Source organism: Anopheles merus, chromosome 3L (assembly GCF_017562075.2).
Source record: "Anopheles merus strain MAF chromosome 3L, AmerM5.1, whole genome shotgun sequence".
Taxonomy (NCBI): Eukaryota; Metazoa; Arthropoda; class Insecta; order Diptera; family Culicidae; genus Anopheles; species Anopheles merus.
Window position 1 is genome coordinate 30,331,415 of NC_054085.1, and position 16,708 is coordinate 30,348,122.

Below are 16,708 nucleotides of genomic sequence, written 5' to 3' on the forward strand. Positions count from 1 at the left end.
TTAAAATGCTTTTATAAAACTAACATCAAGCACCATTTGTAACAGCGGCTCTAATCGTAATCGTAGAATCGAAGAAGCTTTCCAGGATGCTCTTTTGCTAGAGAGTCCTCCTAACCGTGCAAGCCGTTTCCACGTACCGCCCTATATTAGGCACCTACAATAACCCAAGGCACCTTGATTGCTTGATATTTCTGCACACTACACATTTTTCCCCACAACTTCCGACACTTTCCTTTGCTGCTGCTGCCTCTCCCCAGTCCACAGTGTGCCAAAGTGTTTGAGCTAAGTACTACTAAACAACCAGCCCCGCTGCCGCTATAGCGCATAGGTTGTAAGTTATACAAACCACTGCCCCCCTGCCCTTGCTACTCCTCCCTTCCCCCTCCCTATGAGGCCATGAGTGCCGCATAATGTACTGTGCGAAGTGAATTATGAAGTGCAAAAGTGCCGGCGACGCCTGCGAAACCCGGCCGACGAAATGCAACCCACATACCAACGTGTCGCATCCTTTCGGGCGCCGTTGGAGGGAACCGCGGAATGGTAGACTGGGTGACAGGGTGGTGCCTGACGCTGGCGGTACAATTGCACTGGCCTGGTTGGTTGGTGTGCTGGTGGGCTGGGTGGGTGCCACCACGCAAGGAACGCAAAGCGCACTGGAACACGCACACGAAATGCACGAACGCAATGCCGACGACATGCTCATAAATGTTTATCGGACGGTTATTGTATGTGTGTCTTTTCTGCTTCTTTTTGCTTGCTTTTTCGTACTGACGTTCTATGTGTTTATGATTTTATATAAAAAAAATATTTTAAAATTAAATTGACACAACATTGAAAGGTAATAAAGGTATCTTTAAATGCGTTTTTTAAGTCAAAACAGATTGCAGTTTTGCTCATATTAATACCACAAAAGTTGGAACAAAAGGCACAGCGCTTTCATCGATCTTGAATCGATATTTCTTCCTGCCGTACTCCATAAACACGACAATCCACGCTAACAATCGATTGCTGGGATCGTAGCCGACGGACACCGCATCGATCGCGCACGACGGCTCAAAGCCCTTTAAACCGCGAGATTCCCTGCTGTGGGAAGGTGTGCCCCCTTGTGGCAGCCGGCTAAAGATGCGCTCTTGCTGTGGATTGCTGTAGCTCAAGATATTTCAAAAAAACCAGCAACAGCGTATTGTACGTGTTTTTTTGCTGTGGCGTGCGCCTTGTGCCGTTAGGGTTGCCTTGGGTGGTCCTGGCAAGGGAAATGATTTGCTATTTTTCGTTCCATTTTTGATGGAGAGTTTAAAATTCTTCCCATTAACATCAAACCATACCGCAAAATTATGTGTTTTGACATTCTTCGTTATTTGAGGTAAGTTAGGGTGATATTATTTGATTATATTCAATTTCCTGCGATGCTCGGTTGAATGGTTGAACAACTGTTTAATTAAATTTTCCTACCACCCGTACCGTTACCGGTTCCTGCAAGCGGAGCGGAGTGGTGGCGTAGTTTATGACTGTAGGTGACACCCTAAAGGCTATAGGGTTTGATTAATTTCTGCCTCTTTGGAGTGGATTAGTGTTTGCAAAATGGAGAACAACAAATCGAGAAACATCAACAGAAATGACGCACTTTAATAAACACCTCCATTAATTGTATTTCTTAATGTTAGAAATGGGAAGCAAAAGATGAGATAGAAAACACATAAAAATCTGTTCTTTTTTTCCTACCGTTCGATTAGCATATAGATGTTTTTTTTCGTTTTTTGGAATGGGAAAAATAATATCCCGAGCCTCAAAAAGCGTTTGCCCACACACGACGCACGAGGATTGCCCCGTTCGGACAGGAACATTGCTTATGCACGGAATGGAACATCCGCGTCAAACTGTGCGATTAATTAAAACACAAAACCTCTCCCAAAAGCACAACCCAAGGGAGAGGAAGCGAAGCCACCGACTAATGGCTGACAACGCCTGTGCTTCGAACCTGTGTGCGATGATAATGATGATTGGGATGACGAGGATGATAAACACACGCACGCACGCACGCAGCCAGTGCTCAGATCGACACGGAACGGGCCGGGGGCTCGAAGAAACAAGAAGGAAGCGTTCAAAGTGTTCATCACCCGAAATTCGAAAAATTGATCTCTCTATTCCCATTTGGGGATTTGTGATTGGGGAGACTTTTTAGTAAGACGGTGGTTGGAGTGGAATAGAAAATTGAAAATCATTCCCAGCGCTGCTGCCGTTACTGCTGCGAGCAGTCACTGAGCAGTGGGGTCCTCGCCCTCGAAACAATGGACCTCCCACAAATCCCCCGACACTAATCATAAGAATTCATGTGTAGTGGAGTTGTGCCCTCTCTACCGTTCGGTAAGGTACAGACAGACAGACAGCCAGACAGACACAGCAAAAGTTAGGGAAGAACAACACCTTCTTCTCCGTTACTCCTAAACGCGAAGCTTACAAGTGTCGTCGGGGGACGGGTGAACGTCGGTGGTCAACATTAGTTTATGATAATTAATTCCACCGGGGTTTGGTTGGTTAGTTTTGTTGTTTTTTTGTTTTTGAAAGTCTTCAACTGAGCGCAGTGAAAATAAAGGCTTTTTTTGTTGTTGTCTCACAGTTGAGTTGCGATTTTTGTTCGCTCATCAAGTTCAGCGTAATCGGTTTTTTTTGTGGGCATGAATATTTATTGGCGGTGCCGTGACCAGGATTCCAGACAAAACGGCGATATTAAATTCCAAAGCAATTATTACAAAACAAGATCTTCATTTTTCTCTGAATGCTTCTTCCAATGAGTTACTAAAAAGTTACTAATAGTGTAATTTTAACAACACAAAATAACTAAAAACATTAAAACCAAACATAGCGCAATAGCAATCGAATGACGCAGCACAAACACCAACGGCCGAGCGAACGAAGTATTCAATTAATTAGCCATAAAACGTAATCTAATCAAAATCTCATAAATCATTCTTTATAGGCTTTTGTGTGTTGTGAAGCGAAAGGGCAGCAAGAAAGGGGACCAGAAAACAACACACAAACACGCCCCGAATGTCGATACCTTTCCGTATCTAGGTATCTAGGTGCTCTCGCTAGCAACTTGTCCGTTGCGGTGTGGATGTTTCCCCCCCATTTGACAGTACGTTCACTGGTAACGCTGCAAAAGCAACACTCACTCCAGCAAAATGAGCAATTCTTTGGAAATAGATGTTTTTTGTTTTTTGGTCTATTCCTTGCCTGTTAATGTCTTCACATTTATGTCTTTCTCTCTCCTCTTTCCTATGCTATGACGAAATAGTCCCTTTTGAATTGAGGAGAGTGGCCAAATTAATACATCTGCTTCACCAGATCAGTCCGTCAGCGTGGCAATGGATAGAGCCAACTGCACGGTAACACGCTGGGATTAGGTCACGGGGATTGGATTGGTAGTAAGCCCTGAAAGGGAAGGATCGATACCACCCAGCATGGAAAGCATGGAGGGATTGCCCTTAATGTCTGAGATCACCTCGACGGATTCAATTATTCGTGATCTACATTTAACAAGACGTGCAGTGCAGCGAAGGGATGCCTCGGAAGTTTGCATCTCACAGCGCGCCCTTCGGCTGTAGCCAACGGGCAAATAAGGGATTCCACCGTTTATTAATGGAATAATAACAAGCACCGAGCACCCATCAACGCCAGCTCATAACGAGGCAAAGGGTCTTCCAGTAAGAGAGCGAGAGAGAGAGAGAGAGAGAGAGAGAGAACAAAAAGGAAAAGGTTTCTGAACCTCCAAACCGCGCTAAACCGGGGCGAAGATCTACGGGATTATTTTATGGCATATTAAAGGTTGCCTTTCCCCCCCCCCCCCCCTCTCACACCATTCCGGGTTGTTTGTTTTTCTTTGTCCTCCCGGTTGTAATTTCTTTTCCTTCTTCCCTCGCACCCCTCCCCTGGTTTACCTTTGCCCCGCTTTGGTGCTCGTTCGCTCGTTTGTGGGCGCTTCCTGATTATTTATGATCTCCTGTCCCGATCCCGGGGTCCGATGACCCGCTGGCCCGCTCCGGCTCTGTCCGAAACGGTCCGTCACATCCCGAGGGCGCCTCTTTTGGGTCGACGGGGGCAAGGCGAGGAAGACGTTTTGTTAAACCATATAATTACATGTTTGTTTTGTTCTTTGCGTGCCTTTTTTCCTCTGTCCTTTCTTCTGCTTCGTCCCGGTGTAAGCTTTCAAACACACAGATTAGCGCTCCCCATGCCCCATTACAATGTAAGACGATGGCGGCGGCGGCGGCGGCGACGGTTTTCGTTGCCGGCGCCGGCGCTCATGAGCGATCGCTTTAAATCATGATATCGATTATGATCGAAGATGATCGCCGTGGTCCGGGGAGGCCCCGGGAGGTCCGTCCGCACCGTTCCGTTGCCTTGGTAATTCAGCCATAGTGCTGGGGTCAGCTTTGCCGGGACAGGGGAAACATCGTGTCACTTGCCGGGAACGATGATGATGGATGGTTTCGCTTCCGCGGGCCCACAAGCACACACACACACAGAAAGAAACTCTTGAAGAATACTACGGTGGGAACGGATTTCTTCGGGACATTTGTCAATGTGATAATTGGTGGCTTTCAGGTTGATCGGGATGGGTTATGCGTGTGTATGTGATGTTTATGTGTGTCTGTTGATGGCGCCAGTAAGGTACGAGTGGAAGGGTTTCCCTTGCTTGATCGCGGGTCCGACGGGAAGGATAACATTTGAATGATGGATTGTTGGATCGCAGGATGGGAAAACAGGTCGTCAAACCATTTCGATCGAAGAGAAAGCAGGGTTTTTACATGTGATTAAGAATGTTTATCAAAAAGAAATGTATATCGTCTAGAATGTCTTACAAAATAATGTTTGATAATGCTTCTAAATACTTCAGTAATATCGGAAGGATAGCAGATAAGGATAAAAATACTACAAAACTGTTGACCTCAAGCATGGCACATTTGCTCATGTGATCATAGGTTTTATATTGAGTCAAAAATTTACACAAAATATACAAAATATATTGTTTAAAGAGCTGTAAATGCTTTGATGGAACATCAATCAACTAGCTTCAATACTCAGTACAAAACTGGCCTTTAAAATTAAAAGTAAAGTCATCTGATTCAGTTGAGACATCCGCAACTCTTTGCTTTACAACTTTCGATTCTAAATAACGCCTCCTCTTGGATGGATATAACTACTGTCAAATGACTTCAAAACTCTGGACATAACAAAAAAAAACTACCGACTGATTTGCTTCGTATGCAGCGTAGGCGCCAGTAGTGGAATACTTTTCAATGTTTAAATCGCACACCATTTGCCGTACCGAAAACCAAGAAACACCAAAACTTCAGTCCGTCAAGTTCACCAGCCAACCCTCCGAAAGGACGGCTTCAAGAGACATTTTGTTGATTTGCTGCAGTTCCTGCACCCGATCCATCGCGGCAAGCTAAACGGCTAAGAATGTGTCGTTCGTTCTTAAGAAGAATACGAGCTACGAGCGGGGCGGCGTAAAAGATACAGCAATCAGGATAAAATAAACTCAAAGAAAAGACACCCCCGGACTGCTGCTGCTGCATCGTAGAAGCAGGAAGGGAGGGAGGGGAGGAAGAGATACACCGACCATCGACACATCGACAACCAGATCAGATCGATATCAGGCGGGCGTGCGTTTACGCGGACTTTCGGAGACATGTTGGGCTGATGGGAGATTGATTTTCCGCCTCATCCTCCCATCCCGGGCCCGGTGGATCGGCGCTTATGGCGTTTCACAATTCCCAATCGGCGCACCAGAAGAATGAGAAGAAGAAGAGGAAGTGCTTTTTGTTCGTTTCGTTCGCTCACCCACCTCTATGCCGTTTCGCATCTCCGAAAGCCATAGACATCATTCCGCACGTCAAACGCGCCTGATCGACGCGAAATGTCGTACGGAACGTCGGAATGCTTTCGGCTGCACCCTTTGCGGGCCATCGGCATCCTGGTGTCTTGGTGTTTTGGTGTGTGTGGAGAGGCGGAGTGGATTGACATAATGAAATGCTTGCCTTCCCCGCCTGAAACGGGGACGGTGTGGTTACTCTGTCTGCGAGACATTCTACACATCCTATTTATGTTCAGTTTTTTTCACCGCCCTCCCTTTGCGAAGGAATTGACAAGTAGTAGTGGTCTTCGATTGGTTTTGTCAATTTAAAGTTGGAATAGTGGAGGGAGGTGGAAGAAGCAGTAGAATGGGTGGTGGATGAAGACAGAAAACGCGGGTCACCGGAGACAGCAACGGACTTGTCATCATAGTCTTTTTTTGTGTGTGAGTGTTGTGTTTTTTGGGAAAGGTGCAGTGATGGTGGAAGACGGACGTGCGGTCTATTTCGATTCGCGCGCACAGCATTAAGGGTTGCGCCGGCACACTCTACCAGACCGGCGTCAGCATGAGCAGGGCACAGTAAAAATCAGTAAAACGAAATAACTTGACATATGTTCAGCGTCATGCCACGGTTAGGGAGCGGGTTTGGGGCATGCTGGAACTTATGCTGGTTCGGGCATTAGAAGGTAGAATTTCGGCCAGCATCAAGAAGCAGCGGCAAAGATTGATGGACGAAGGGATGAAAGTGGAGAAAAAAAAAACAAAACCAAACATCAAACTCTCCGAAATAACACAGAAAACAGACCTAAATCAGGGCGGTAGGACGGGACGCGTCTCTTTCGCTCGTGTAGGATGCGGGCCCGAGGATGGGGGGGGGGGGGGGGGAAGATCCATCTAAGAATCTCGTACCACAGTTTGATACGTCGCTTGATCATCTTTAAAGCTTGTTGTTTTTGGGGTTGACGGGGTTGTCCGCCCGTCTTTTCCGCCCCGACGCTCCGGACTTGTCTCCCAACTGGGAGCAACATTTTTCAATCCCACCGCCACCAATTGAGCACGGAAATTGAATAATTGATCGAAACTACTGTAGTCGCGAACGCTGGAGTCGTTGGAGTGATGTGACGGAAGGGGCAAAGGTGTAGCAAATGGGCGAAACAAAATGGAACAGGAACAAATTTAGGAACAAAATGCTTCTGTTTGATGTTTGTTCTGAATGCGGGTTGAGATGAATGATGTTTTTGGGGGAAGGAGGTTGTTATCTAGTGTGGACAAGATATTTACAGCGATACATTTTTGTGATGTGTTGAGTTTTGGGGGATTCCATGGCACTAAACTAACTGTCAGACATTACAAGTTAAATTATTTCTCTTCGTCGATATCAAAAGCTCAGTTTAAATCGTAAACAGTGCTGAAGAGCTTCATTTTCTTTGCTTCCAGCCATTTCAACTCATGGGTTTCTCTGAAGCAGTGGATGTTTTGATGTGAGGAAACAAAAAAATACATAATAGTCTTACAAAAACTTAATCTAGGCAAGAATTGTTCAACACAGGACAGAATTTCTGGCGCACTTCAAATTGTTTTTGTCTTTAGACATTAGACAACGTTATTTGTACGTGCTTGCGGAGGCTTAAACCACAGCAGCATCAGCATGAATTTCTACTTCTGCTGACCTTTTTTAATTCAGAAAATCGTATTGTAGTTCTTAATCGGTATCTTATCAATATTAAAAATATAAAGTTTCAATAAAAATGAGCCTACATTTACTGCAAATATTGTTTGCCAAAGGGTAGATCTATGGTTCAAATAATTTTGTTTCATATAATTTGACGTTTGGTGACTCGAACTATAACAACAAAACAACATTTTCCTCTTAGGTTTGCTTGGCCTAAAAAATACATGCTTAAGATAAAATCAGACACGAAAGTTTCGTTTTTAAAGATATATTTTGAGCAGTAATACAATCAACTAGGCCGTTCTTACGAGAAATAAAATAATATGTAATTTGATGCTACAGCAAAAATTAAAAAAGGGTATGCATAGAGCAATGTTTACAGCTCTGAAATTCTCCTAAAACGTTCTACATCGAGTATCGTTTGAAAAATACATTCAGAACTTCAAAGAATGTGTTATATTCATAAAAAAACTCTGCTAAATCAAACGTCACTGTAGCTCCATATCTCCAGTCCTTGTATTTTCATTACCAACCTTCTCGTTGGGCGGCAAATCAGCAAACGCAACCGTAACGAAAAGCCTGCTCTGAGTGCGGAACCTGTTCGTAAAACGGCCACAACTTTACTGCCCACACCACACTCATGGTCAATTTTTATTGCCCCCTGGATGCTGGGCCGCGTGCGCCCCCTAGCAAACTGATAAACGATCTGCACGGAGCGCTCGATCGGCTGCAAGAAGCTGTGTATGTATGTGCTGGAAAACTTTAACCAAACGAAGAAAAAGCAACAAATACTGGTGGGTGGTACTTCTGTGTCGCAGTTTTCCAGCCTGCGATGGCACACACTGGACGGGGCCAATCCGCCACCGCCTATCTACATTGAACAGTGCAACGCTCAGTCGCTCCGGCCATTCGCGTATGCTGGTCGGTGGTCTAGCGGAAGCAACAAGCGGGACGGCACCACCAATTGGTGCTCTCGACTCCTCTCCCTCCAATCGCTTCTGCATTTCCCCATGCTAAACAGCCAACAATGGCGACTGTCTGGCGACGCGTTCCTACACACATAGACCTACCCCGCGGAAAAGCGTGACCAATTTATCCGTCCGCCAGCATCATGCTCGGACGGCACGATTCGTAATCATTTAAATACGCGACCTCGGAAGGAAAATTCCGCTCGCCCAATCGCGTCTGCAACAGGACGCACACACACACACGCACGGGAGTGTTCTGAGCGTTCCGGTTCCGATCGATTCGAAGGCTCGCGATCGCCAACCAAGTCCAGGAGAATGCGTCCAGAGAATGCGTCCAGAGTCGCTTGCACCACAGAGCTTCGGCTTTATCATTGCCAATCGTCTGGTTGCCGTCTGCAGGGTGGCCAGGACAGACTCCTGCAAGCAGCAGCAGCAGCAGCAGCAGCAGCAGCAGCAGCACAAACCATTGCAGCAGAGGTGGTCCATTCTCCAGCCGAGACGATGGGATTCAGGGACTTTAAAGCCTCACGTCGTTGCGTTGCAACGCTTATGCTTGCAGCTTTGTGCTTTATTTATTTCCAAAACGGCAACACCGAAACGGGGAGTGTGGATAGGGGGGAGCGTGGCAAGCGTGCAGAAACAAATAATTCATAAATAATTGTAAACTACCTACTGGCGCCGGTTTGCGCAGGAGGAACTGTGGCGTTGGTACAGCAGGGGCATACGTTGGAAGATCGATCTGCACCGTAGAAACCTTTTTGGCGGTGGTCGCTGGTGGTTTCCGACACGCTTACGCCCAGGAGTGGATCAGCAAAATCATAACCGTATCCTCCCAGAACCGTGGAGCTCCAAGAAATGCTCTCTCTTTCTATCTCTCTCGCTTTTGCTACCCTGTCTCTTGCTGTATTTCCTTTGTCAGTCTTTTTTTAGGACCTAGCACAATACCTTGGGAGCGGCTCATCTCCTTGTTTTGTTTTCTCAATGTAGCCTTCTTCCGAGCCCGTTCGCTCGCTGAACTTGTTCGCCTTTTGAGGATAATAAAACACGACCTCCCCCCTCCCAATAAAACGGTGTGTTGGAAGCTTGGCTTAAGATTTAGAAAGCTGGCCGGTGCCGAACCGTTTTGTTAACAAGATCCAATCAATCGTCCGGTGGTGGAAGCGAGCCGATGCGTGTGCGGTTTGGAGAGGTTTTCTTTTCTTTCCTGGTTATTCTGCCCATCCTTTCGCCACCGACTGGTCATTCGCGGTTCGGGATCATCCCGCCAAACGGGCACGGAATGATACGGGGTGGTAATGGGAATCGACTTGGGTGGTCTTCTGCAAGCTGGATAGAAACGTTCGGTAGAGCTTCACGGAGCGTCTACCGACGGGCGATGATTCGATTCGGTTTCGGTGCTGGTGGAATGGGGTTTGTGTCCAGCGCGGAATATTTGGCAAAGAGGAGAGGAGATCTAAGCCATTTGATCGTGAGCTCTCCTCGAGTATAATTGAGCTCGGGATATGTTTGTAATATTTATTTGATGTTGAAACATTACTTAATTTTAATAGTGGTTTTTACTAAAAAGTCATCCCTCTCTCAACAATGATTTGCATAGTCTTTCCAAGTCATTGCGTCCAAGATCCGACACCTGGTTTTTGGATGGCAACTCCTCCAGCAACCCACAACGCTGTTAAAAACACGCTCACTTCAACCTGTGTGAGGCACTGCCAGTGCCCAAACCCGTGGTTATGATTTTATGATGGCGAACGTGAATAAGTTCGACAGAGAGCAACACAAAAAAGATGCAAAGAGCAACCCCAAAAATGCATAAGCAAAAATTGGACAGGCAAAACAAACAATGGACCCCACGAGCAGGGCTGCACACCCAACACGATGATAATGGTGATGAGTGCTTTGTTGGGTTGCTGGTTTTGCTTTTTTTTTTTTGCTGCTGCTACTTCTACTGTTTCTGCTTCGGTCACGCAAAGGCCTTCTGCTCCGTGGGCAGCCTCCACCAAGGGCCCAGGCCTGCCTGCCAATCGGCCGAGGTTAAACGGTTAAGAATGCACCCCAGACCCCAGACGCCAGCACAGGACGACTTCGAGAGTCAATCACGAGCAGCAGAACGATAATTATCAATTATTTATGATTTTTGTGTGTGTATGCGAGAGAGAGAGAGAGAGAGAGAGAGAGAGAGAGAGAGAGAGAGAGAGAGAGAGAGAGTATGTGTGCGAGAAAGATATTTTTGTGTCCAGCAGTGAACGTTCACTGGACGAGGCCTGCAACGAGCCTGGTTAAGTGAACCCACAGCTAGACTGTGATTATCTTGTTACCCCCAACCAACCAACGAGCCTCCCCGAAAACACAGGGCGAGAAGAGAAACGATTTCGAAAAGAAATGAAAGTGAAACGTTGCAGCAGCAGCAGCAGCATCCTTAATCGATGGTTATAAAATTTTTGCTTAGTTCAATGAAACGAAACGATGAAATAATTAACGAAATTTTGCCGCGAGACGGCAGGGAGAAATCGAGGGGTGCTGAATGTTTGCACAAAAATTAAGTGATTAAACGTAACAAAACGGGCGAATGGAAGAGCGAATGGCGCTGAAACGTGATCTTCCGGGGGGAGAAGTAGGTAAGCGGTGCAGGTGCTCTCGTCCGTCCCGTCCATCCCTTTAATTGACTGTGAACTACACCTAGACGGCAGAGCGCTATCTTAAACGATCCACACCGGTTTAACGCGCTACAAAAAGCCTGCACACATTCATCATAATTCGTTTCGGGTGGAGAGCTTGCTGCCTTTAAAGCTCCCGGAACATCATCACGATGACGATGGTGTTATGGGACTGGGGCATGAAGTGGTTGGATAGTGGAATGGAGCAAACAAGCGACTAGATAAGCCGATCAGTTCCCATCAGTAGTCGGCGGGAGTGGGCTTCAGCCACTGTTGCTTGCGGTACAGATTGAGACAGTGTTTAACAACGTGCTTCGATCGATGTAGATCGCTGTAAGGGAAGTGTTTGGGTGTTACTAGCATGTGTTGCTATTTGATAGAACAAATCGGTTGAGGATTGAGCAAACAAGACACCGCGTTTGAATCGTTTAGATGAGGTTTAGATGAGGCATGAGCTCAAAATCTTTTGACAGGAATTATTGCACCAATGGCTCTGCTATAAGGTCGCCCCAAGAAGCATGAATGCACAACACAATCGAACATATTGAACATTTAACAAAAGAACAACCATCTAATAAGCCTTTTTTTTATCTTTCTCTTCCCTCTCTTTGTAGGTAAGTGTTCAGCTTTCATCCATAATAACAGCAAAAACACGATCTAACCTTCATTACCTTTCGCTAACAAAATACATAATATGATCGCGGGGAGCGCATAACTTTCCGGGAAACTTTAAGCAAACAAATCGCCTGACCAAGAGAGGGGCAGGTATTGTGTGAATGTGTGTGTCTGTGTGTGTGATTAAATATATCTTGTTATAGATTTTTCGGGTGGGTTAACATTCTCCTTTTTTTGCGGGAAAATCTCTCTCCTTCAAATCGGGCAGGTGAATCTTGCATTTGGGGCGCCAGCGTCGAGCAAAATTGGACAATCAAACAAACACACACACACATGCACGCTGCGCAACGTGACTAAAACGGGAAAGAGTTGAACATTGAGGATGCAACGAATGTATGCAATGTAACAAGATCGGTGAGAGATCGCTCAGCGCAGCTGCGGTGGCAAAAAGAACGAAAGAAGCAAGCAAGCGACGAACCTGCAGCAGAGGAAAAAAGAAATAAAAAAAAACACAAAAAAACTGTAACAAACTGATACGAAAGCATTCTTCGATACAAAATCAAAGACCGTGCCGTTGTCCACTCTGCCCCTTTTCCCGGTGCCCGTTTGCGAACGTGTGTGTGTGCGTGCGCGCCCGTGTATGTGTGTGCAGTTTTCGAAACCCAACGGGCGCCACATTATTTATGTTGATTTCTTCGATACAGGACAGTTTTGCGCGCGGGGTCCGGGCTTCGGGGTTTTGTTTCGGGAAAAATTATAAATATTTCCCTGTCCCGGCCCGCTCCCATCCCATTGGCTGCCACGAATCGAATCGGTGGGCTCGTGCTGCAGCAGAACTGAGAACCGCATCTACAAGAAGGGATCGCAGAAAAGGCGCCAGACTGCAGCGCCTGGTTTGTGTGTTTTGTTGCTTCTTTTTTTTTTTTGGTGCGACCGCGCCGTCGTCCCTGGGATGGGACCGTGAAGCAAACGGCAAACCCTGATTAAATCGCTACCACGGCGTATTTGTTTACGCCGAGCTCGGGGTTCGTTCCTACTTTCTTACCGTTCCTTTTGCCGCCTTTTTTTTGCTGAACGAGATCTCCCGAAGGATCGCACCGTTTCTCCTGTTTGCTGTACCCCGAATGGAGTGGAGAGGGTGGGTAACTGTGCCCTTTTTTGGAGGGGGGAGGAATTGGTTTTTGGAATCGGCAGTCAGGATTGTGTCGTTTCGTTGGCGTCGCTGTCGTCGTTTCGCTGGCTGGCGACAGACATCACCTACAATGCCCTCCACGGCCCGCACGGCGGTTTTGTCGTCGTCGTACCACGGTGACCCTTACGGGCCTGGTGTGTGTGTGATCGCTTTCCGTGTGAAAGCGACCATGTAGTCCACAAGTGCACATGCAAATTGGGTGACCGTAACAAAATAATGACCCCTTTTGATGGTGGACAAAGAGAGAGAGGAGGGGATAAAAGGCGATTGGGGATCGGACGGAAAAAAGGACATCGATTTGCATCGATTTTGCTGATGCTGACGCTTGCGGGCCCGTTAATGTGTGTGTGATTCGAGCTGATTCCAATATTCGCATCCGTAGCGTGAATATTGATGAACCCGATGATGTCTATGGTGCTCCCCTCTGGATCAGACGTCTCGTGTTGGACATTCGACATCGATGAGTCAAATGAGTTCAGGGCTTGGAGGAGGGGGAAAACAACCCAAAAACAAACAAGATCAGCAGGTTGCAAACTCTTCCCTCGAGCGTAGACTGGACAAGAAGGTGTGTGAAGAACCCCAAAGTCACCACCAATGTACTCCGCTTGATAGTAAAAATCTTTAATTTGCTCCACCACCACCAGCAAGCGACCGTAGGCTGGCTTTAATTACTCCATCCCGAACGGCATTCAGATTTCCGATACGGGCCCGGTGGATTATGCCGCTGCAGAGACTTCTTTTTCCGTCTCCTCCCAGCAACCTAGACAGCTATTCGGGGCGGGCGGGACCCAAAAACACCCGTAACGTCCTGGGAACCGGGAATCACTGTGGGTTTGGAACTGGTTTCCCCGATCCAGCGGTACTGCCGACCGGAGGAGGGCGGACGCTGGGGCGTACTGGGTTTATTGGTTTCCTCTACGTTTCTGCATATTAATTGGCGATAATGAGCAACCGGTGGGACCACCGCCGTGACGCGACCAACGTGTGTGCGCCAGTTCAATATTCCAATGCCTCCCTTCCAAAGTCTCCGCTCCCTAATGAGTCTGGGTTAAGATGACGTTTTTTTTGTCTTTGGTGTGTCGTTCTTTTAATGTCCCAGGTAAGACCAAAAGTATCGAGATCTGGAGCTACAAATCCTACTCCTTTCGACAACTGCCTGAAGCGGAATGGAATGTTGAGGTTCCGATTGCCACACGAAGACCTCCCAGATGAGGCCGGTCAACTTCTTCCAGCACCGCCACGGTCGCTGCACCTACCTGGCCACTGGTCGTTGTGTGCTTATCTGCGTGTGCGTGTGACCAATTGAATGGGCATTGACAAATCGGCTCGTTAGGCGCGTTGTTTCGGTGGCATCTTCATTAGAAATGACAATGGGAACCATGGGTCTGGAGCTGGGATGGCTGAGGAAAGGTAGGGATGATTCTGGAGTGACAGTTGGTGAGCTGGGCGTTGAAAAATGAAGTGTAATTGAGATTGGAGGAGAATGGTTTTGTGAAGTGTTGCCTGTATTTCACCAGCATCTAGCTATTGGAGAGAGGGAGTTTGTATCAAAAGTGTCCACTCCTGGGACGTTGCATCGAGAGCATGCTTATCTCGGCTCAACATCAAAGAAAAAGGGGGATTTTTAAATTGTATTTGCATATTGTGGTTAATGACGATGGCAAAGAGTGTTTGGGTAGAAATAGTCATGGCAAAATGTTTGACTTTTTAATTGAGCCTCCAGAATAGTCTGCAACAATAATAACTACATTGTTACTTTACTGGACGATGGAATGTGTCTGATTGAAAAATGTCATCCAGCGCTACAAAACTAAAATCTGCCAAGATAAGAAGTATGTCCTCCGTGACAAAAAGAAAGACAACATTCTTGTCCCCAAATTGTCTCCATTCTGCGCTTGTCACGATCAGCTTCGCTTCATCGCCAGTCCTTCCCGTTTTGCACATGGGCTTCTTCTCCCTTCGTACCATCTTCTTGTATCGCATCCCGGCCCCGCCCGAAGCCTACTGCAGCACTTGAGATTTCAAAAGTGAAACCAAAACGGCGAGCTACACGCACAGGGAAAGAAAACCCACTGCGCTAGATAAATTACTCTGCTCCAAACTCGCGGACAAGGATCTTGCGATTTGACAAGGAAAATATTTGTAACCGGCGGTTTTTTTGTTTGTGTGTGTGTGCATGTGTCGCGAGTGTCGCCAGTCGTCTTTGCTCTTCGCTTTGCTTGCTCAGCACTCCAGCACCAACCTGCCAGAGGAGTGAACCCAACACCGAGAGAGCGAAGAAAGAAAAAAAGCTGCCGCCGCCGCCGCCGAATCGAACGCATAAATTGAATTCCGTCTGTCGGATTTGGCGTGCAAACGATATGTTTTATTCTGCCGAGCGCGTTCTGCTGTGGACAGAAGCGTGGAGGGTGGACACACACACAACGCAAACTGGACTGGAAAATAATGAGCCCCCACAAAAGGCCGTCCGCGCGCGGCGGAGGCCGCGGGGTAGTGTACCGAAAGGTATCAATAATAATGGCGCCATTTATTGATTTATGCTCGATTGTTGTTGTTCGCGCGGGGGCCGGCTGGCGAAAGGGGGGGGGGGGGGGGGAGAATATCTTTTCTCGTGGTGTGCTTCGTGCTGCTGAAGCAAGAAGGAATGAATGGGAAGAACAGTGCGACCGATGCGACCGCTTCTAATGCGTTCTAGCTATTTGGGAAGAAAACGCAACCGCAAAGCAAACCCTCCCAAACGCACACTGTCCACCGATGATGAACATGCATGAATTTGTTTCTTTTATGCGGCCGCATGTAAAACGGTGTTTGGAGCTAGAACTTGATGTTGTTGTTGTTGCTCTTGCTCTCTGTTTGTAGTTCGTGATGCTGATCGCCATTTTTTGTTTTTAATTTTGGTTCCCGTTTTTAGTGGGTGGTCGTAGAAGCGAACTTGCAGAATCTCGTTCGTTCATTACTTTGCTAATTGGAAGCACTACTGATGATGAAGAAGAGCATCGATGGGAGCATGAACTTATTTTCAAACTGGAATTTTTGGAGCTTAACTACAAAATCAATTATATTTTTCAACAATTGGAAAAACGTTACAGCAGAAAACGTATCTTCTTTTTAGCATACTACTATAATAATGTTCCTTGCGCTGAACTCAGTTGTTCAGGATATTACTTTTCCTGCAATCAATGGGATTTGTAAATAAACAAATGTTGTAAAATATAATAAAATTTTAATCATTGTAACAATGTTAAAAAATTACAATAATAATATTCAGACAATATAAAAAGCTCATATTGGCTTATCATACGCTGGATATAGTATCTCAGTCCAAGATTTATTCATTATTTTAATTCATAAAGTGGTTGAATTAAAATCGCTAGATCATATAAAAGCTGATGAATAATGCATACAAATCTTTCTAATATTCGAAGTATATATAAAGAGCGTAAATCATGATCATTTTAATCTGTGAAAAATAGCTAAAATCTGCCCCTAATTTTCAAAGTTTGTGTCACATTATAGGCACTTTTCAACACTGTTTTTGGCTTTAAAATCATTCTTTAAGACGATGAACTATCGCTCTTAGTACCTCGCCACAGTTGCGATTTGTGGTCCCGCAAAAGTGAAGCGCGCTCCGTGTTAGAAGTAGCACCGCCGTTTTGGTTTGGTCGGTTCGGGTAGACGGTATAGTAGCGGTTGCAGGCGCAAAAGCCTCTGTACACCTTTCCCATTAATCAGCCTTCTCTCCCCCCG

General features: G+C 46.4%; 1 protein-coding gene across 9 annotated transcripts in view; it reads left to right on the forward strand.

Annotated features, from left to right (window-relative positions):
* Positions 1-16,708, forward strand: part of LOC121599048 (optomotor-blind protein-like) — a 132,288-nt gene that overhangs the window by 64,767 nt on the left and 50,813 nt on the right. The gene's annotated exons all lie outside the window — the stretch shown is intronic.